Source organism: Budorcas taxicolor, chromosome 1, assembly GCF_023091745.1.
Source record: "Budorcas taxicolor isolate Tak-1 chromosome 1, Takin1.1, whole genome shotgun sequence".
Taxonomy (NCBI): domain Eukaryota; kingdom Metazoa; phylum Chordata; class Mammalia; order Artiodactyla; family Bovidae; genus Budorcas; species Budorcas taxicolor.
This window is the reverse complement of record NC_068910.1, coordinates 6,548,505-6,569,938: the sequence shown is the minus strand read 5'-3', so window position 1 is coordinate 6,569,938 and position 21,434 is coordinate 6,548,505. Positions and strand designations below refer to the sequence as shown.

The 21,434-nt window shown below is 47.9% G+C and overlaps 1 protein-coding gene across 1 annotated transcript in view; it reads left to right on the top strand.

Moving 5' to 3' along the window:
* CDCP1 (CUB domain containing protein 1) overlaps positions 1-21,434 on the top strand; it is a 56,506-nt gene that overhangs the window by 928 nt on the left and 34,144 nt on the right. The window lies entirely within an intron of this gene.

Here is a 21,434-nt window from a genome sequence, read left to right as displayed (position 1 = left end):
TTGGTTGTTACCCTTTGCTGCATCTAAGGGGACGTTTGTGTTTGGCAGGCAGACAAATTAGAGGAAATTAAAAAGAATGAAACGGAGCGGATGAGTTGAACTTGGGCGTTCCGGCAACTGCCATCATGACAAATCCGAGACGGGAAAGCTTCCTGGTTCTTTTCCTCAGCGGTGTCAGGCGACATACTGCTGCACAGTACATGGGATATTGAACATACTGTGGGTGTATTTATTGTATTTATTGGAAGTTAGGACTGAGTTTTCAAGATTTCCGTTGGAAAAAGTCTGCTTAAGAATAAAGAGTAACTTAGCAAATGAAGAGGTGTAAATGTGTGTATGAGAAAAAAAGTGTGCCCACCAGACTGGGGAGCCGTCTTGAAACTCGGGGAATTGTCTGAGATGTGTCTGGCTGTGTGTGATAACAGTGGAGAACTCCAGTAAGAATATGATGTAAATCAAGGCATCAGTACATTACCGATCACAGTGACAGACTGTCCTGAACTGGCTTCTGTTACGTATCTGATTCCTACTTGTGGCCTGGGGAGGCTGCCATTTTGGTCTCCAGTGGAGCCTGTTCTTTCCAGGAAGTTATTAACTGTTGGAGCAGTGTCTCACCGTTCATTGTCTAGATACAAGGAAGCCCGGGAACTTGCCCCTTTCGCTTTCTTAAATCCCTTCTGTGTTCTTAGGAACAAGACCCGTGAGGCCACATCACTGGGCTGAACTAATGGTTGTGCCTTTTTGGTTGAAGCAGGCAGAGTACGTTTGCTTTGCCCAGAAGTTTCTAGAGTCTGTCCTGAAAAGACGGAGAAAACCAGAGACCCTGGCATAGTGGATTTATTTTATAAATCCCTGAACTGTCTTAATACTCCTCTGAATGAAAATGAAGTTGGTGTCCCTGCACAGATGGAAATGTAAAGGAAAGTTGACATCGCCGTGGGGTGTGTTTGTTTGAGTTCGGTATTCTCACAAGTTCCCCCACTTCTAAGAATGAAGGACTGATTAAGTTAAAATAATCCTGTTAAAACCTCAACTTAGTGGCTTTCCAAGAACCACTCAGGTACCAGAGTCTGGGTCGGTGACCCCATTCTCGCTACCATTGTTTCTTGCCAAAAGTATGAGTAGACATCAGATGATGTGTTCGCTTACCCTGGGTGCGTGTGTGAGTTCCTCGTTCTTCAGATTCAAATGAGGAGCTGGTGCCTGTTGTCTGGAATGTGTAACTGGCAGAACTGCTGGGTCCTCCCCCCAGTCTCCCCAACTGCCACACAGATTTGTGTGAGACAGTCAGAGACCGCTGCTCTGCTGGTTGTACGATGCGCCCGGGTGCTCACCTCAGCCTCAGGGTTCACCTCAGATGCCGGCATTTTGTCTGTGATGACTGGACTGTGCTCCGCCTCAACATTCTTCTAGGGGTTCTCCCAAGCTATCAATGTGGGGAAAGGAAGTTGAAATTATTTACATATTTTAAGTACTATATATATTGTTGTTATTGTTTAGTCGATAAGTTGCATCCAACTCTTGGCGACTCCATGGACTGTAATAGCCCACCAGGCTCCTCTGTCCATGGGATTTTCCAAGTAAGAATACTGGAGTGGGTTGCCATTTGCTTCTTTAGGGGATCTTCCCACCCCAGGGGTCGAACCCGTGTCTCCTGCTTGGCAGGCAGATTCTTATACCCCATGCCTCAGCTTTGATTTTGCTCAGTGGGGCTGGCTTTGGTTTGGATGGAGGAGAAGCGGAGTTTGCTGGTCAGAAGGACCCATGATTGAGGTCAAGATGGGTGGAATGCTAGGGGCTGATACAGTGCTAAGGCTCTCCACCTGGGCGATTAAGAAAAGTTCACACCCTTTCATTATCATTCTAAATTATAAAAATTATTCCACAATCAAATTATTTCAAACCTCTTCCTACCACCTTGTAATTAACCCATCCCTTTCTCCGGGCAGCTGGCAGTATTCCAGAGAAACAGGCAAGGAGAGCCAAGTTCCCTCCCTCACCTCTTTGTAACCTTGGGTTTGTATTCAGTCCATCAGTGTTGTTTTTCTTTTTTAAATTACTAAGTGCTACTTGTAGTAGCTAACACACATTGAGCTTCTACTCTGTGCTGGTCATTCTTCTAAGTATTTTATGTGTAAGCATCTCCCACTTAACATCAGTAATTCATCCCTAAAAACCAGACATTCTACGTGAAAACAGTCACTGATGCCCTATGTCTCATTATTTCTTGTGGGACAAACTGTAACAACCCATTGCACAAAACCCAAACCCCCAACAGTTTCTGAAAGCGTAATGAAACACCGGGAGATACCAATATATAATTAACAGCCAATTCTATTAACTGTAAAACATGTAAGACATCCTTTCCAAATTGCAAGACGTCTATGTGGCTCTTTGTAGACAGTTACTTTGTGTGTAATAACTTCTTGCACCCCCACTTGTTGGCACTCAGAGCATCTCCACTAGATCCTGACCTTCTGCCTCTGTGTACAACATATATTTTGTTTAAAGTGTTGTGTTGTGTTTCGAGATGTAAATATACATGTTTCCTAAATAGACTTTGGCCAAAAATAACTATGATGGATGACACAGTGTTTGAGTAATAAAAGCTCAGCTGTTTCCTCTCGAGAAAATGTAAATCAAGAGTCATTTAGCTCTCCGTCCTCAAGCATGTACTCCTATAACCCTGGGAATAGAGGAGCTCAGAGAGGTGAAGTAACTTGCCCAGGGTTACCCAGCAGGTATGTAGTGATGCTGAGATGCTACATCACCAGGGCACCATGCCCCCTGTGTGCAGTGGGACTCCTCAAGACAGCATTTGCTGGTTATCTTAGAGACTGTCTGCACGCCAGACATTTTTTTAAAATGTACATATTTCTTTATTTGGCTGTGCTTGGTCTTAGTTACAACATGTAGGATCTAGTTCCCTAACCAGGGTTTGAACTGGGGTCTCCTGCATATGGAGCATGGCGTCTTAGCCAATGGATCACCAGGGAAGTCCCTCTTTCATTTTTTAAAAAATCAGCACTTACTGAGTGCTGTGTTCATATCAGTTCTAGAAATGTATATGTGGTATTTTTTATTGAGATCACATTTGTTTATAGCATATAAATTTCATGTATACAGCTTTGTATTTCAACTTCTGTATATCCTATAGCATGTAAAAGTCACTTGGTCATGTCTAACTGTTTGCAACCCCATGGACTATACAGTCCATGGAATTCTCCAGGCCAGAATAGTAGAGTGGGTAGCCTTTCCCTTCTCCAGGGGATCTTCCCAACCCAGGGATTGAACCCAGGTCTCATGTGTTGCAGGCGGATTCTTTACCAGCTGAGCCACCAGGGAAACCCACGCTACAGCAGGCTCACCACTAAAAATTTATTTTCCATCCCTCCTTGTAAAATCGACCCCCTTTTCCATATTTGTGTCCCCATCCCCCATCCCTTCCTCTCTGCTAACCACTACTCTGTTCTTTGAATGTATGTTTTTGTTGGATTTGTTCATTTATTTTGTTTTTTTTTTGTTTGTTTTTTATATTCCATATATGCATGAAATCATAGAGTATTTGTCTTCCTCCATCTGACTTATTTCACTTGGCATAATATCTTCAAGATCCATCCATGTTATCACAAATGGCAAAATGTTTCATCTTTTTTATGGCTGAGTAGTATTCCTGTGTGTGTGTGTGTGTGTGTGTGTGTGTGTGTGTGTGTGTGTGTTTCTGTCTGTCTGTCTGTCTGACATCTTCTTTATCCATTCATCCATGGATGGGCCCTTGCGTTGTTTCTGTATCTTAGCTGTTGTTAATAATGCTGCTGTAAACATTTGGGTACATGTGTCGAATTAGTGTGTTTGTATTCTGTGGATAAATACCCAGAAGTGGAATAGCTGGATCATATGGTAATGTGTATTACTGTTAATATTTAAATAATTTAAAAGCTGTGCTTAGAAAAATAATTGTCTGTTCACGGTAACATAATTTCAAATAGCACAAAATGGTCTGTGGGAGGAAAGAAGTATGTCCCCTTCTATGTCTGACCCCAGGCCTCCTCCCAGAGGCAGTTATGATTTCTTATGCATTGTTCCTGAGCATGTACAAGTTAACAAATGTATATACCACCCTTCTTTACACAAAGAGGAGCATAAATACAGTATATAGTGGAGGATATATCCCATATGTTTCCTGATTTTTTTCACTGAGCAATCCATCTTAGTGCTCCCTATATACCAAAATAGACAGAGCTATCACATGCTTTCTGAGAGCTGTACAGAGGTCCTCATCATGGGAATACCATATTATATTTAATCAGCAGCTTATAATGGATTGTTCCCAATCTTTTGTCACTATGCACTGAGCCTCAGTGACCATCTTTGCAGTTGATTTGGTTGGATATATGGACAAGTTTATCTGTAGTTGAAATTCCTGGATAAGGAGCTACTGGGGTTTGTACAGAAAGTGAAAATCTCTCAGTCATGTCCAACTCTTTGCAACCCCATGGACTATAGTCCATGGAATTCTCCAGGCCGGAATACTGGTGTGGGCAGCCATTCCCTTCTCCAGGGTGTCTTCCCAACCCAGGGATCAAACCCAGGTCTCCCAGATTGCAGGCAGATTCTTTACCTGCTGAGCCACCAGGGAAGCCCAAGAATACTGGAGTGGGTAGCCTATCCCTTCTCCAGGGAATCTTCCTGACCCAGGAATCGAACCGGGGTCTCCTGCATTGCAGGCGGATTCTTCACCAGCATATCCAGAAAATGTCAGAGGAAATGGAAGAAAGTGAGTAACAGTGGAATCAGTTAAAAAGTGGTGGTGCCATCTGTGAATCTGGGCAGTTTAGTTTCAGAATACAAGCTCTTAACTGCCCCCAGGCTGCAATTTATTCCTTGCTTTATTCTTTCCAGTTGAAACTAATTATAAACTTTAGACAAGGGAAATATTTTGAATCTCCTTTCAACTACTCACTTCAGGTCATGTGATCAGAATGCCATGAGGCTGTGTATCAAGAAGGCTGAAGATGCACCTGGGCTCTGCCAGCTCCCCGGTGAAGCGTTTGCACTGAGGGCTGATGGATCCTTGGTGACCTTTTACCTGATGAGTCTAATAGTTAAGGTGTGACGCACTCCAGCCGCTGTAACACAAACCCAAATGTGTCTAATGGCTCAAACACAATAGATGTTTATTTCCTGCCCGTAGTAGGCTGTAAACACCAGTCTGCTCTCTACACCTGCATCTCCATTTCTTCTCTGGAAACAGGTTCATCAGTACTATTTTTCTAGATTCCGTGTATAGGCATTAATATATGGTATTTGTTTTTCTCTTTCTGACTTACTTCACTCTGTGACATATATACATTATCATGTGTGAAATAGATAGCTGGTGGGAAGCTGCTGTATAACATAGTGAGCCCAGCCTGGGTCTCTGTAATGACCTACAGGGTGGGATGGGCAGGGCAGGGAGGCCCAAGAGGGAGGAGATACAGGTATAATTATGACTGATTCACGTTGATGTATGGCAAAGACCACCACAGCATTATAAAGCAGTTATCCTCCAATAAAAAAGTTACGTAAATCAAAAGGCCCTAAATGGGATCTCCTCCAAGCAGTGATATGGGGACCCAGGCTTCTGCTTTAACTCTACCGTCTTCAGGAAGTGTGGCCTCTGTGTCCATCCATATCAAACCTATGGTCATGACAAGGACTTTGATACTGTTCTCCATGTTCTCCCCTGTGACCCACCTGGCTTCACAGTATCCCAGCCTGCCCAGAATGCAGTAGAAAATCAGAATTTGTTTTACTGACTTGCACTTCACACAAACATTTGTAAACCTTAAAGTTGTTTCTTCAGATACTGTGCTTAAAAAACATCTGCACTCTTCACTTCTCTCCTGAGTATAGCCCAAGCCAAGGGCACCACTGAAAGCCTTGTTGGTCTGACTTTGCCAGGGAGGGGCTGTCCTCCTGAACAGGCCGTCCGTTCTGCCAGAGAGAAATACAATATTCTTTGTGGGTTTCTTCAGTGGCTCGGTGATAAAGAATTCACCTGCAGTTCAGGAGATGCAGGTTCAATCCCTGGTCGAGAAGATCCCTTGGAGAAGGAAATGGCAACCCACTCCAGTATGCCTGAAAAATCCCATGGAAAGGGGAGTCTGGGGAGCTACAGTCCAAAGGATCGCAAAAAGTCAGACCTGACTGAGCAACCGAGCACAATATTCTCTGAGGCCATTAACCACCTCCCCTGAGAGTCTGAACATCTTTAAGTAATATTTAATATTTGGAAAATATTTTGGAAATATTTTGAAAAAAATTACAACTCTTCCATGAGCACAAATGGGAAGCTTTCTTTGTTTTTAATGAAGTGTAAATATTCCCTACCCTCAATGACAGAAAATCAAAGCCTTCTGGGGGAAATGTGCCATTTCTGCAACGACGAATGGGTGCCAACCTGCTGCCTTTGGCTGGGACAATGAAAAACAATCTCCAGGATTAAGTTCATCAACTGCCCAAGTCCAAAAATCACATGGAGTTCAAGTCAAGCTGTTGTTTTTGTTTTGAGGTCTGCCCACGTGGCCACATTCAGTGTCACACAATGCTTGGAGCCATGAGGGCGACTTCTCAGTACTTGACAATGTGTGGTCCAGCCGGAGCTGGGCTAGGACGGTGTATGTCCAGGCACGTGCCAGATTCCTTCAAGCAGATGCTTTGTCTTCCATCACTGAGCTGGTCATGGGGACATCAAGCCATTTCCAACAAGGATATATGGCAAAAACATTTTTTAACCTGAAGACAACTCACAAGCATTTGTGAGAGGTCTCAGGACATCGGGCTTCTCTCACGGCTCAGACGGTAAAGGATCCGCCTGCAATGAGGGAGACCTGGGTTCAGTCCCTGGGTTGGCAACGTTGCCTGGAGGAGAGCGTGGCAACCCCCTCCAGTATTCTTGCCTGGAGAATCCCATGGACAGAGGAGCCTGGTGGGCTACAGTCCATGGGGTCGCAAAGAAACATCACGGAGGATGCAGAGGTGGTGGGATGAAGCCCCTGCATGTGATGGGCTCAGGGCATCTCCTGGACCCAGACAGACGCTTGACTCTGGTGCAGGGTGGCACTGCGGCCACGGCAGGGAAGTGACAAGCCAGCAGCACAGAGGGTGAAGTTACCATGTGTTGCTGCCCCTGCTGGAAGTCTGCCCTATGCTGGAAGTCTGGGGCAGCAGGAGACACTGTCTCAGGAGAAGTCAGTCTGGGGCGATGGGTCATCTTCACCACCAACCGCCCGGCTGACACGTCTCACTGGAGAGCAGGGCCTCGGAGCATCTTCCAGGCAGGGACCCAGTGAAAACAACATCTGTAAATCACTCAGCACAGTGTCCGCCCTCGAACGGATTCCTCGCTTAAGAATTGATACTACTTTGATTATCTAAATTGAGCCCAAAAAGAACACTGAGATTTTTTTAGCAGCATACCATCTGGACCAAACTGCCAGGCCATTGTCTGTGTAACCAGGTTGCTCTGGGGAGACGTTTTGGTTGTTTCAGCCTCTAACTACGCAGTGTGCTTCAGGCGGTATCGCAGTAGTCAGCTTTGGGCCCTTATGAGAACATCTGGGGAGGCTCCTGGATTAAAATCTGCAAGAAATCAGTACGCAAGAACATGTTTTCCTTTTGTGTGTGTGTTTATTTTCATCATGTGTTTAAAAAAAATTTTTTTTTTGCTTGCACTGGATCTCCATTGCTGCATGCGGGCTTTCTCTCGTTGCAATGAGTGGGGGCTAATCTCCAGTTGGAGGTGCACGGGCCTCTCACTGCAGCGACTTCTCTTGTGGAGCACAGGCTCTAGGTGTGTGGCTTCAGGAGCCACAGCACACAGGCTCAGTGGTTGTGGCTGAGTTGCCCCACAGCATGTGGGATCTTCCCAGACCAGGGATCATACCTGTGTCCCCTGTATTGGCAGGTGGGTTCCTAGCCACTGTGCCGCCAGGGGGTCCTAGAACATTTTTTAAAAAATAGTTTGCAAGTGAGCAGCTGCGCGCGTGCGTGCACACACACACACACACACACACGTGCATACACATAAGCACACATATTTTCTTTTAACCAAGGAACTGACCAGACCGGTTTTATATAATGTAAACATCATACCCAGTTACACAAGAGAAGTGAAGAGAATGCCCCAGTGGGCTTCTGAAGTTTACACCCGTCCTTGTGAGCAGGTGTCAAAACTAAACCCAGTCTGAGCTGCAGTGTGCCAGGCCATGAAACCAGAGCCTGGTATTCCGTGGAACCTGGCAAGGCCGCCACCTTTCACCGCTGCTGAGAGGTGGAAGATTGCCCAACTGCTCTGAAGTCGCTGACAGTCTTATCAGGCACTTCAGCTGTAGGCTGTCAGGAGCAAGTTCTCAACTTACCACGACAAGGAAGACGTTTTTCAAATAGTAAACCGTGCTTGGGTCGTCTTGCAGAAGCCCATGTCAAGGTGGTGCAGCCAAATCCTAGAAATAACGTCTTCCAGCTTCCCTGATCTCAGCCTCTGTGGGAATACAATTCAAGTTCCAGCCAGGAACCTGACACACCCAAGAAGGTGTGTCCAGCTGGCACCTGGAAACTCCAGATAAACATCTTCTGCTCCTTCCTCTGGTCACTGGAGACTAGAAACAACCCAAATATCCATCCTTAGAAGACTGGTTACATTAATGATGGTGCATTTAAACAGGGGAATGCTGCACAGCCATTTAAAAGAATAGGATGTAGAGACATGGAGTGGACCACCCCCCTGCCCCCGACCAAGATACATTCTGGAGGGAAAACACAGACTCAGAACTGCTGCTGCTAAGTCGCTTCGGTCGTGTCCAACTCTGTGCGACCCCAGAGACAGCAGCCCACCGGGCTCCCCCATCCCTAGGATTCTCCAGGCAAGAATACTGGAGTGGGTTGCCATTTCCTTCTCCAAGACTCCGAGCAATGAGGATGATATGCTACCTTTTGGCAAAATGAAATGAAATAAAACAGGGGTGCCTTATGCGTACATATTTCATTTTGTGCTTCGTGTATCATTTATCTGAAAGTAAAATGTATTTTTCAGCTTTATTGAGATTTAATGTACATACCATAAAATTCACCTCTCCGCTGCACTCTTTGATGAGGCCTGTCAAGTGCGTGATACAATGTTTCAATCCCCCTGAGAAGTTCCTCCAGACCCCTTTGCAGACAGTCCCTGCCCCTTGGCCCCTGGCAACCATTTGTTTGCCTTCTAGCAACACAATTTTGCCTTAAAAATAGTTTTAAATTTAAAAAGAATTTAGAGACTTCCCTGGTGGTCCATCGGTTAAGAGTCCACCTTGCAATGTGGGGGACCCAGGTTCAATCTCTGACAGGGGTCTAAGATCACACATGCCACAGGGCAACGGAGTCTACTTAGCCACAACTACAGAGCCCGTGCGCCACAGCTAGAGTCCACACGCCACAACAAAAGTTCCCGCATGATGCAACAAAGATTCTGTGTGCTGCTACGAAGCCCCAGCCAAATAAATAAGCAAAAATAAAAAGAGAAGGATTTAAAGCCAGGTAATGAATATCTCAATGATTCTGTCTTCGAAAGTCTGCAGACACTTCCTGCAAGAAGTTGGTTGTATGGAGGGGATGGAGTAGAAGTATTAAACCACTAGGAATCAGGGAACTAATGACCAAAACTGATTTCTCCACCCAGAGCAACTGTTTTTGAAGAGCGATTTGCTGCTTTTCCCACCTCCTAACCACTTTTAAGTCCTAGCATTGAGCAGAACTAGAGAATTTGATTTTTGCCTAGAATGTCTTTTAAAGACCTGGCCTAGTCCTAGGTCATTTGGTAACAGATTCCATTCATTCCACAGATGTTGGAGGCCCATTGTACTGGATACTCAGAGGTAGAGAATCCTAATCCCTTGCTCTCTGGGGGCTCACCTTCCAGAAGGGATTCACACATGTAAACCAGGAGCTACGACAGGTGGCCTGGGGGCCTTGGCCAGGTCTGCTTGATGTGTTTTGGAAAAAGCTGAATTACAAGGTGCTTAGTAGAGCGTGTCCCCTCCGACTGAACACAAAGCCTCCCTACTATGCTGGCTTTTCTCATTTACATTATCTGCTAGAGCCCTGAAAGCATTTGAGTTTGAGGCTCAGTGTGATAAGTACAGCAAAAGATGTACTTGTGGCGAACCTTCTTTAGGAGCGAAGGGAGGAGGAGGAGGCAGGTGCTCTGATGCCTGAGGCCTGCGGGCGCCACAGCAAAACCCTAAGACAGGCCCTGGAGCAGAAGTATGGCACTGTCATTCGCCAGCAGTAATCCCCAGTGTTGTCTTGATATTTTAAAAGTGTTCTCTCACCACCTCTGAAAAGACAGTTTAGTAAGTGATCCTCTAACTGAATGTCATGAAGAATAATCCTTCAGTGTATGACTTCTGATTGGAGACCAGCTACAGGAGCAAGGCAGAATGTAGTTTGAATGATGATTAAAGGCCTCATTTCTGTGGGACTTCCTCACTGAGTCTTGTTCCCATCGTCCTCTTCCTTTCTTGGCAATAGCACTTAGCAGCACGACCAACTCCGCTGTGAAGAAAGAATACGGGTCATGAAGGGGAAAGTGCTCTGAGCCACAGCCTCTCCCCCTTCCAGGAATAACCATCTGCTCGTTCTTCCACTTGCCAGCCTATGTGCTTGGGATCCAGGCTCCTCCAAACCCCCATCTTGGCACTCTTTGTCCCTCCCCTCAGTTTTTTACCTCCCTGAATGGACGGCACAATTACCTTAAGATGATTAGCTAGACCCACACCACAGTCCAGGTGCAACACGGCCCCCCTAGTTGGTGTGACACCCTCCATAATGACTATCCTTGTTGATACCATCTCATCCACGATGGCTGAACCCCTAACATGTCCATTCTTGTTGATTTGACACCTCCCGTATCAATACCTTTCATAACAGCCATCCTCGCGGACAAACACCTTCCGTAATGACTGTCCTCGTTGACATAGGACCTTCTGTAATGGCACTCCCCATCCCAGGGGCTGTCCTGGCCCCTCTTGATGAGGAAAGCTTGTGTCCGTCTGGCCCCAAAGAGTTCCTGGAGTGTGTAGCCTTCCTCTGCTGACCTGCTTTACCTCGGGCTACCTGGTTTGCCACAGGAGGCAACTGTGTTGACCTGACCCATGTTCATTTGAGGGAGCTTTGTTCAAAGACTTATTCTCCAAGTCAGGCTACGTGGGTGGATCTTCCGTCCCTCTCCCCTTGCCTTTAAGACTGCTGGAAACGGTAGTGACTACAGTAACTGTGGTGATCATTTCATGATGTATATAAGTCAAATCATTATGCTGTACACCTTAAACTCACACAGTGCTGTTTTTCAATGATTTCTCAATAAAACTGGAAGGAAAAAAAATTTACTAAGAAAATCGCTGGAAACAGCAACAACAAAAGGTACTAACCCCCCCAGTCCCTAAAACAAGAGGTTTAGACAAAAGGATGTTTTCCAAGTTGGCTGCAGCCCTGGCCCCTGGAATATGATACACCCACGCTCTCCAGTCCTGTCCCGCAGCTGATCAAGAGGTTGCGTCTCTGCAGTTAAGAAACAGATAGACCTGGTGTGTGTGGATTCTTGTTTAACCATCTCCCTGCTAGCTTTTCATCAGAGCAACTAAAACAACTGGTCTCTGATGGCAAAGGTGAGACCACTGGCAAAGGGCTCCAGGGAACACGAAAGAAATGGGAATTTCAGTAACTTCTGAACTTCTGCATGGCAGGGCAGGGAAAGGCCCCTCCTCCTGCTGGCATCCCTGAGCACACACACAGATGGGTTTGTGTTCTGTTTTTTTGGCCACACCACGCGTCATGTGGGAACCCCCCACCGGAGATTGAACACTCACCCCCTGCAGGGGAAGACTCTTAACCACTGGACCACTAGGGAAGTCCCCAGATGTTTTTTGTTTTTTTTTTTTTAACTGTGCTCCTTTGATTCTTCCCCATCTGTCCTTGTGAACCTCAGTGACTTTTAAGGTCGTCGTGACTAACACCTCAAGGTCTGACAAAATGATTATTTTTAATATTTCATAAGATGTTAATGTGATTTACACTGGCCCTGTGGCACTTTAGCATATCATCGTGAATTATGTACAGTGGTCATAAACTCAGTATGTTTGTTTAATTCCGCAATTACCGAGTGCAAAGTCTCTTACTATGCAGCTTTCTCTCCTTGTGTAAACTCTTTGAAATCATTCTTCCACTCTGTACAGTTCCATTCAGTCTGGAGTTAAATGTTAAAGCTCAGGTCTTAGGGTGGCAAGAAGCCTTAAAATGGCCACGGTCTCAGAGGGGTCTACACATAGATGTGTTTGTTTACTCCAGACTGTGGTCCAAACACTTTCCTGGTGGCTCAGTGGTAGAGAATCCATGGTAAAGAACCCAGGAGACCTGGGCTTTGATCCCTGGGTCAAGAAGATTGCCTAGAGAAGGGCATGGCAACCCACTCCAGTATCCTTACCTGGAGAATCCCATGGACAGAGCAGCCTGGTGGGCTGCAGTCCATGAGGTCACAGAGTCGGACAAGACGGAGCTTGTACAATATCCAAACAGAGCTCACTGCCTAGTTATGTGTCTCTAAGATGCATCTTCGATACGGTGTGTGTCTTTGATCATAAGAGGGAAAGACACGACAGAAGGATTTAGATGGCTCCCTGCAAACCCATCTCCACTTAAATAATTCAAAGCACAAGCCCTGGAAACAGCCTATCGTTAGTATCTGCATTGGAGAATCATCTACTTTAGAAAATGTACATGCATCACTGCATATAAACTTCTCTCCTAAGGAATTCAGGATTTAAGAGGAGGACATGAATGCGTGGACACAACGGTCCTCTGTTTTGCTAAACGATTCAACAAGTCGGATTGACTGAGAATGCACAAGGTTCCTTTTAATATTGCTGTTTGAAGTTTGTTTTATTGTCTCCATGATTGTTCTAAGAGATATGAAAAGAGTAAACTAGTTTTTAATGGGAACCGTGGGTCTCTTTCACTGAGCAGGTGGGAACATGATGTCCTTTCAGCTCTGAAGTCTGTGGATGTGACTCCACAGGCTGGGCCCAGCCTTGGGCATCTCTGTATGCCAGCACCTGGCCTGGACCGAGCTCACCATTCCCTGGAGGCACATGGCCACAGTCAGCCTTCTTACAATGGCAGCACCGCCCTTCCAGTCCCAGATGCTTTGGGATCTGTGGGCCCCGGTGCAGATGTGGCTAAGTCTAAGAACTGCACCACCCACAACCAGTCCTGAAAAGGGCACAGAAACGGCGTCAAGCAACCCCGATCACAATGATATGAATCTCTTAAGGGGGTGGACCCCAGCTCCCTGAGTAACATGCACTTGGCCAAGAAGCACGGAAGAAGGGCCTGAAGAAGATGCTGGCCCACAGTGCCAAGGCCAGGAGTGCATGTGCTGAGTCTGCGGAGGCTCTCACGGAGTCCAGGGAGGTCAAGTCCAAGATCCCAAACGGGCTGCTGCACACTTAGTCAGCCTACCTGCATTGTTCACCCCTAGCCCAGGAAACATGCTTGTGCCCACATTGCCAAGAGTCTCAGGCTCTGCCGGCCAAAGTCCCGGGCCAAGGCTCACACCAACGCCCAGTCACTGGCAGCTGCGGCTCCTACTCTGGTTCCCAAAGGTGCCCAGACACCTACAAAGGCTCCAGAGTAGAGGCCTGGAGAAGGAAATGGCAACCCACTCCAGTATGCTTGCCCAGAGAATCCCATGGACAGAGGAAGGAGCCTGGCGGGCCACAGCCCATGGGGTCCCAAAGAGTCGGGCACGACTACAGCGACATAGCACAGCACAGAGGCCAGTGTGAGGACAGGAGGGCGGGTGTGACCCCTATGCTCCGCTGTCTGCATGGGGCTGGTGTCCTCCTCTGCTGTTTGTACAAATGAACCCGAGGCAGGATCTGTCAAAAAACAAAACAGCCGCAGCACCAGTTGTCTTTGGGCCTTCCACATCTCTTGTACGTGCCCTGGCCCTCCTCCTGCGGCTTCTTCATTGCCCTGACCCCTGCCCCCGCCCCACCCAGGGCAGGTCTGGGTCCCAGCTCTACCCTGGTGTGAGGTTGCACTTGGTCACCCCCAGGCCCTTTGTTTATAACTGTGGTTGATGTCCAGTCCTTCCTGGTGTGTTGACTGATGATTGCAGTGTTTAGTGTATGGATTTAAAGTGTGGCTCTGTTCTTTAAGGAGTCTGGGAAGCTCCTGTGCTGGCATTGAAATCGAGTGTGTCGTTTCCAGGAGCTCCAGAGAGCTCTGGTCCCATAGTCCTTTATGTCTCATCGCAGAGAAGAATTCGGGGAGAGCGAAGTGATAGATGAGTGAAAGTGTTAGGCGCTCAGTCATGTCCGATTCTTTGCGACTCTACGGACTGTAACCCTCCTTCTCCAGGAGATCTTCCCAACCTAGGGATCAAACCCCGGTCTCTTGCATTGTAGGCAGATTCTTGACCCATCTGAGCCACCAGAGAGGCACAAAAAGTGATAGATAAGAAGTGATTTGTTAGAACAGGATGTGAGGTTTACAAGGGGGATGGGCGAGAAATGCCGTGCCCTGAGAACTTACTGGGCTACAGTTTTTAATAATCAAAGGAAAAGTGGGGAGGGGGGAAAGAACTTCTTTTTCTTTCTTGAGCAGACGTTATGCTTCCATCATCAGCTCCTCCTGCAAGTTGAGCAGGGGAGTTTTCTTGTCCCTACATGGTCAAGCTAGGTCCACAGATTGTTTTTGTGTGCCTGTGCAGAGAGCGTGTCCTAACTGAGCTCACTGGGCAGAATGTGGGGCTCCATGGTGCCATTGTTTCATTGTTTGGGGGCACGTCTTATCCTTCTGCTGTATGGTTCTGCTGCCAAGCAAGCCTGCTTGGTTTTGTGGTTAAGCAAACCAACTCTCTTGAGTCATCATTAACTCACAGGGGTCTCCATATTTTTCCTACTTATAATCCCCTAGTGGGAGTAACTATTTAATGACCTGTTTTGTCCCTTCACTCTGTCCCTGTCAGAATGGCTGGCAAGTTCTTCAGTTGCTTTTGGGGGCTGAAATGAGGCCCAGTCCTATGGCCTGCCGTCCCTCCAGACTTCCAACAATAGCCCGAAGCATTCCTCAACCCCGGCCCGACCACCACGTGTGTGCTCAGCCACTCATTTGTGTCTGACTCTGCGACCCCCGTGGACTGTAGCCCGTCAGGCTCCTCTGTCCATGGGATTTTTCAGGCAAGAATACTGGCGTGTGTTGCCATTGCCTTCTCCAGGGGATCTTCCCAACCCAGGGATCGATCCCGTATCTCCTGCGTTACAGGCAGATTCTTTACTGCTGAGCCACCTGGGAGGACCCACTCAGCTTCTTTGTGGGGATGCTGTGTGTGTGGGCACTTCTTTTTAACTCCCAAGAAAGAGAAAAAGATTTGCCTTGTACTGTAAGAGGCTGGTTTTCCCACACCAACCCAGGGAATAAGGTGGGTGGAGTGGCCAGGGGGACAGGGTTGGGATGGGGGGGGTTGTGCCTTCTCAATCAGGCCCCACCTGGTTTCCAAACCAGCGGACGAGGGAGCAGCTTGACAGCTCTGATACCTGGAAGGACAGGTGGGAGTCTCCTACCAGGAGAAGGTATATCCTCCCCAGCTAACCAGAGGTCTGGGTTGAGATTTGAAGGCCAAGTAGAGAGGAAGAAGATTCGGTAGAGAGGGTTTGGGGAATTCTCCTTAAACATAGGTGTGATTTCACGCATGAGTCCCACTGACAGTGGCCTTCAGAAGTGAGCCTCTCCAGCCCGGGTTTCTAGAGATGCTTTTCTTCCAAGACCTGGCACTAGCCCTGTACACCCAGTGCTTCGTTCCAGAATGATGGCTGCTTTTTGTCTGCCACCAACTCAGCCACTTGCCTCCCATGCCCACAGCCCCTGGGCAAGCCTCACAAAGCCACCCAAGTCTCAACACGCCAGGTTCCCTTTTCTCAGGTCCTGTCCAGAGTCACTGCCCCAAAAAAAAAAAAAAAATCACACAGAAGAACCACACCCCAAACGTTTTGAATTCCGGGGAACTATCAACCTTCAGTTTAAATTCAGAACCACATTTGCAAATGATTTTGAAACAAAGTGCCTGTTTAACTATTTTAAACAAATGCCTGTCCCTTTTGATAGCCTGAAGAGTCTTTAGCAAGCCAGCCCACTGAAAAACGTTTCATTCAGTTTCGCTTGACTCTTGGGGAGAGGAGACTGTTCCCATCCCCAGGCTCCTGGCTGGCCATGTGTGGAATTCTCTGGGCAGAGCTGGGTCTGCCGTGAGCCAGTGTTCCTGTGGTGGGCTCCGATGTCAGGCTGCTCAGGCTGCAACCTGGCCCTGCCTCTTACTAATCACATGTGCCTGGGCAAGTTCCTTGACCTCTCTGAGCCTCGGCTTTGTCATCTTTAAAGTGCAGGTTAATGTTAGAACCTGCTCCGTGGGGTGGCTGTGGGCATTTTATCAAGTGCAAGCACAGAGCCTGCGCGTATTAAGTACTCAGTGTCATTCTGAACGCTGGCCTGGTATCTAGACTCCAAAGGCTTCCCATCCAAGAAAGACTGGTTAGTTTGTGAAACAGCAATTTGCCTTGTGGTCCTTTTGTGAATGTGGGAAATTAACTATTTCCAGGCCAGAAGATGGCTGGTCTTTCTGCCGTCGGTGAGACTTTCCCTTGGTTTGCCAGTCTGTGAACAGACCTGGCCAAGGCCGTGCCAAAGAGATTTAGGGTGGCTACACCAGTTTTTCCTCCACAGCCTGCAGGCCGTGCAGCCCCAGGTCCACTGGATTAATAACACTTCAACTTCGGTGGTGTGAGAGTCTGGCACTTGCTCCCAAAACAGGCCCTCTTCTGATGGGTTATGTTGGTACCCATGCTCAGGCCCTTGGTGTCTGCCAACGATTACATGAACTTGATCACAAGTCTTCCTCCCCTCCTGCTGGTTGATTCCACCAGCTTTGGCAACTTCCGGGGGGACAGCTCAATGTGGTACCCTGGGGAGTGGGGAGGGCAGGTGTACAGAGGTCAAACCAGAATCTCCCAGTTGCCTCCTGAGCTCAGCAGACAGGGACATGAGGTCACTTCTCTGAGCCTCAAAGGGATGCTGAATTCGAGTGAATCATCGCACGTGGAAGGACCTTAATAATAGCTGGGCAGGGCTAGGCCAGGGCAGGGGAGGTGTGGAAAATGTAAGGAAGCATTCACCCTTGCACAACCCCGAGTGTGATGGTTTGCCCCTAGGCACCTTACCTGCTCTGCCCTCTCCCAGCCCAGCCCAGCCAGGACTCTGGGCTCTAGATTGAGAGCCAAGCTGCTGCAACAGTTGTTTCTCTACTTCACACCCTCAACAACACCCCACGAGTCCTGCCCCAGTAGTTATAATGTGCTATCTATCATTACTAATATCAACAATAATATCATTGATTGACTTCCTGGCACCGTTCTAAGCAATTCACAGGTACTTTCTCATTTAGTCCTTACAACTATTCCATTATTACGCCCCTTTGCAGGGAGGAAAAGTAAGACACAGAGAAGATAAGGAGTTTGTCTAGCGGGACGCACTGGTAAGTGGTACCAAGCCAGGAATTGATCCCAGGCAGTCAGATTCTAGCATCCAAGCTTTTCACCACGACACACAGCTGCCAAGGTATCCTGGTCCCACTGGGTGACTGGGTGAAGCCCGAACTCCATGGCAGCAACCAAGCCCTTCCCAGCCTGGCCCCTGCCTCTGTCTCCAGCCTCCTCGACCCACTCTCTTGGCAAACCAGAGTCCCTGGAGTGGCTACAAGGAAGGTCTTCTTCACACCTGTGATGCTGCACCTGCCTTTCCCTCCACCTGTCCTTCCTGACACCCATTTCTCTGCAGGCAAACTCCTTACTCATTTTTCTCAACTCCGCTCTTGAGTCTGCTCTGTGAAGTCTTCCTTGACCGCCCCGAGACAGTTCATAGCTGACCTCAGCATCTTCAGAGTACCTTGACCTTCCTTGGTGCCCTCAAGTTGCTCACTATCCGGTGGGGTCACATGGGGCAGACAGACAGGCAAACGTACACTCAGTTCTGTGAATTCAGCAATTGCCTCCCATAAAGCAGGGGTCCTCAACCTCCAGTATCTAACGCCTGATGACCCGAGGGGGAGCTGATGTAATAATAATAGAAATAAAGTGCACAATAAGCGTAACGCACCGAAAGTATCCCCAAACCATCCCCCTCCCCTCACCCCCAGCCGTAGGAAAATTGTCTTCCACGAGGCTGGTCCCCCGTGTGGAAAAAGGTTGGGGACTGCGGCCCTGAGGGGTAGAGGCGGGAGGAGTCGTGGGAATGGTGTGACCTGTGGGGTGGGTGTGGGGTGGGAGGGTGAACCACGTGCCTTCTGCTGGTGTCGCTTCCTCTGCCTCTTGTGCTGTGAGTGTCTATAGTCTAACAAGCTGAATTTTGCAAACCTGGCCCCTAAAATCAAATCATCACTTTATTTGATGCTCAGCCAGCAAAACATGGGTCTGCTCTGTGGGGGAGCAAACTCCAGCCATCAGCCCCGTGCACTCACTGAGAGAAGGATGTGGGTCTGCAGTGGGATGTCTTCCCGAAAGAGGACAGGGCTGTTTCCCCAGAAGCGATTATCTCCTCGTGGGCTTGCCTGGGAATCTGACTCCCATGTGGGCTGCAACTGATCAGTCACGCTGATTCACAGTCGTACCGCCTGGCTCCTGTGTCCCAGTTCCCAGCCTGGGCATTTGTCCCATGGGTCTTTGTATGTGTCTCCTGGCCGGGAGCCGTTCTGTTCATCTTCGTTGGACAGAGCGAGTGGATGAGAGCAGTCTCCCAGGAAACCACACCCAGAGGCAGCAGATTCTGACCCATCTAAGAAACTGTAAATCACATTTGGCAGTCTTTTAACCTGTACTGGCCACATCTGGGAACAGATAACTTCCTGGTGTTTCCCTGGTGAATCCCCTTCCTTGCATCTGCCTTCCTTACAAAGACGGAGGCTGGCAGGGAGAAGGAGTAACAGGGGCATCTGTATAATATCCTGTGATAGGTGACTAATGAATGGTGAATAATGAATGGTGGTGATTAAAACAATTGGAAATTCCCGCCCGAGGAGCTGCTGGTGAGGCAGAAACTCCGCAAGGCATCCTAATAAGGAGAGGTCAGAAGGCAGGGGAGCTGAGGATGAGAGCTGTGACTCACGTGCCCACGTGTGGTGCCTGCAAGCTCTCCAGCCGGCAGCCCACGCGCTGCTAACGTAAGGGTCGCCTTGGATTTCTTTCAGCCCCGTGAGCTCTCGAAATCACACTGGAATCTGGAGCTTTGTCTGGGTTCCGGTGAACTTGGGTAATAGATCTTTAAAAATAACCAGACCAACGAAATACCAAGTTCCTGGGGAGACAGAAGAAAGAGATGCTGAAGAAGAAGACGCCTACCTATTTTCTTTAAGTCACAGAGCATTTATCGAGCACTCAGATGTGCCAGCGTGACTGGTGGGGCTTGGCTGGGGGTCGTGGTAGGAGGTTGAGACTGCTTCTACAGGGTTGAAATTTTCAAGGAGTGACAAATGGTGGGGAGTGGGCAAGAGGGAAGATGTGTAAGCAAGGTGTCCTTCTCAAACTCCAAGCATTTGTGATAAATGAGTTATAAGTTATTTTACTCAAGCCGGGGGCAGGGGGTGGGGTCTCTCTGCTACTTTTATGATAGTGAAATAAAAGTGAAAATTGGAAGTTAGCTGCACAGTCCTGTCCGACTCTTTGAATCCCATGGACTGTAGCCTGCTTGGCTCCTCTGTCTATGGCATTCTCCAGGCAAGAGTACTGGAATGGGTTGCCGTTAAAAATGCCATGGACAGAGGAATCTGTCGGGCTACAGTCCAAAGGGTGGCAAAGAGTTGGACACGGCTGAGCGATTGAGCGCAACACGCAAGGGGTTAGTATTGGTGAGGGGCTGGGTAAAGAGGGTCTAGGTTTGAAGTATATACATGCTTGAATCGTTATCTCCTCCCTCTGGCTGTCCCCCTCCAGCTGGTATGTTAATCACTGAGGATGAGGAGGGGGCGGAGCCGTCGAAAATGACAGTCCGGTGAGAATGTGGCCTTGGCTACACGAAAGCAGATATAATAAGAGATCCCTCCTTCTGCAAAGGCAGGTGAGGCCTTCAGTGTTGCCTGGGCTCCGACCCGTGGTTGGATGGCATCACTGACTTGATGGACATGAGTTTGAGTAAGCTCCGGGAATTGGTGATGGACAGGGAAGCATGGCATGCTGCGGTCTGTGGGGTCGCAAAGAGTTGGACACGACTGAACTGAACTGAACTGGACTCTGGACCATGGGGATCCTCTGGTCTGGGGCACTGAAGGAGAGAGATGAACTAGGGCCTGACCGTAGAGCATTCCAGGTTGTTCATCTCAAAGTCAGGGCAAAGAAACATGGTTAGATGTTAAAAGTCCACCCAAGTGAGTCATTTAACTCATCTAACAAGGCTCCATCTGCTTTATTTCCAAAATGAGTTTGGATGAAAATCTGGGTTATTTAGACCCCAAAATAAAGCAACAACAGAAGTTGCATCAGCAGTTCATTAAGGAAGAACTGGCATATTCAGTCATTAGCATTGGGACATTTGGCTTTCCATCTGGAGAAAAAGTAAATGAAAGGGAATCCCTACCTCCTACTGTTGGGGTTTAAAAAAAGAGACAAAGTTTCCAGTTCAGACTCCCAGGTCCCACAAAGGCCCTATTCTGATTTAGAACTTTATCATTTTTAAAGACCTTCACAGATCATTTAGTCTAGACTACTAACCCCCAGGGGACACGGACTCTGGCTGCTTCTATTAAATCATTCGCACCGAGGATGGTCCCTAGAACGTAGCTGTTGTTGTTCAGTCACTCAATCATATCCAACTCCTTGCCACTCCGTGGATTCAGCACGACAAGCCTCCCTGTCTTTCACCATCTCCCGGAGCTTGCTCAGACTCATGTCCATTGAGTCGGTGATGCCATCCAACCATCTCGTCCTCTGTCGCCCTCTTCCTCTCCTGCCCTCAATCTTTCCCAGCGTCAGGGTTTTTTCCGATGAGTCAGTTCTTTGCATCAGGTGGCCAAAGTATTGGAGCTTCAGCTTCAGCATCAGTCCTTCCAGTGAATATTCAGGGTTGATTTCCTTTAGGATTGACTGGTTGGATCTCCTTGCAGTCCAAGGGACTCTCAAAGGTCTTCTCCAACACCACAGTTCGAAAGCATCTATTCCTTGGCACTCAGCCTTCTTTATGGTCCAACTCTCACATCTGTACATGACCACTGGAAAAACCATAGCTTTGACTAGATGGACCTTTGTCATGTGACTCTAGAAAATGTTGGAATGAATAGGTGACTTCAAAGAATTTAAAAGAAAAAACAGTGAACT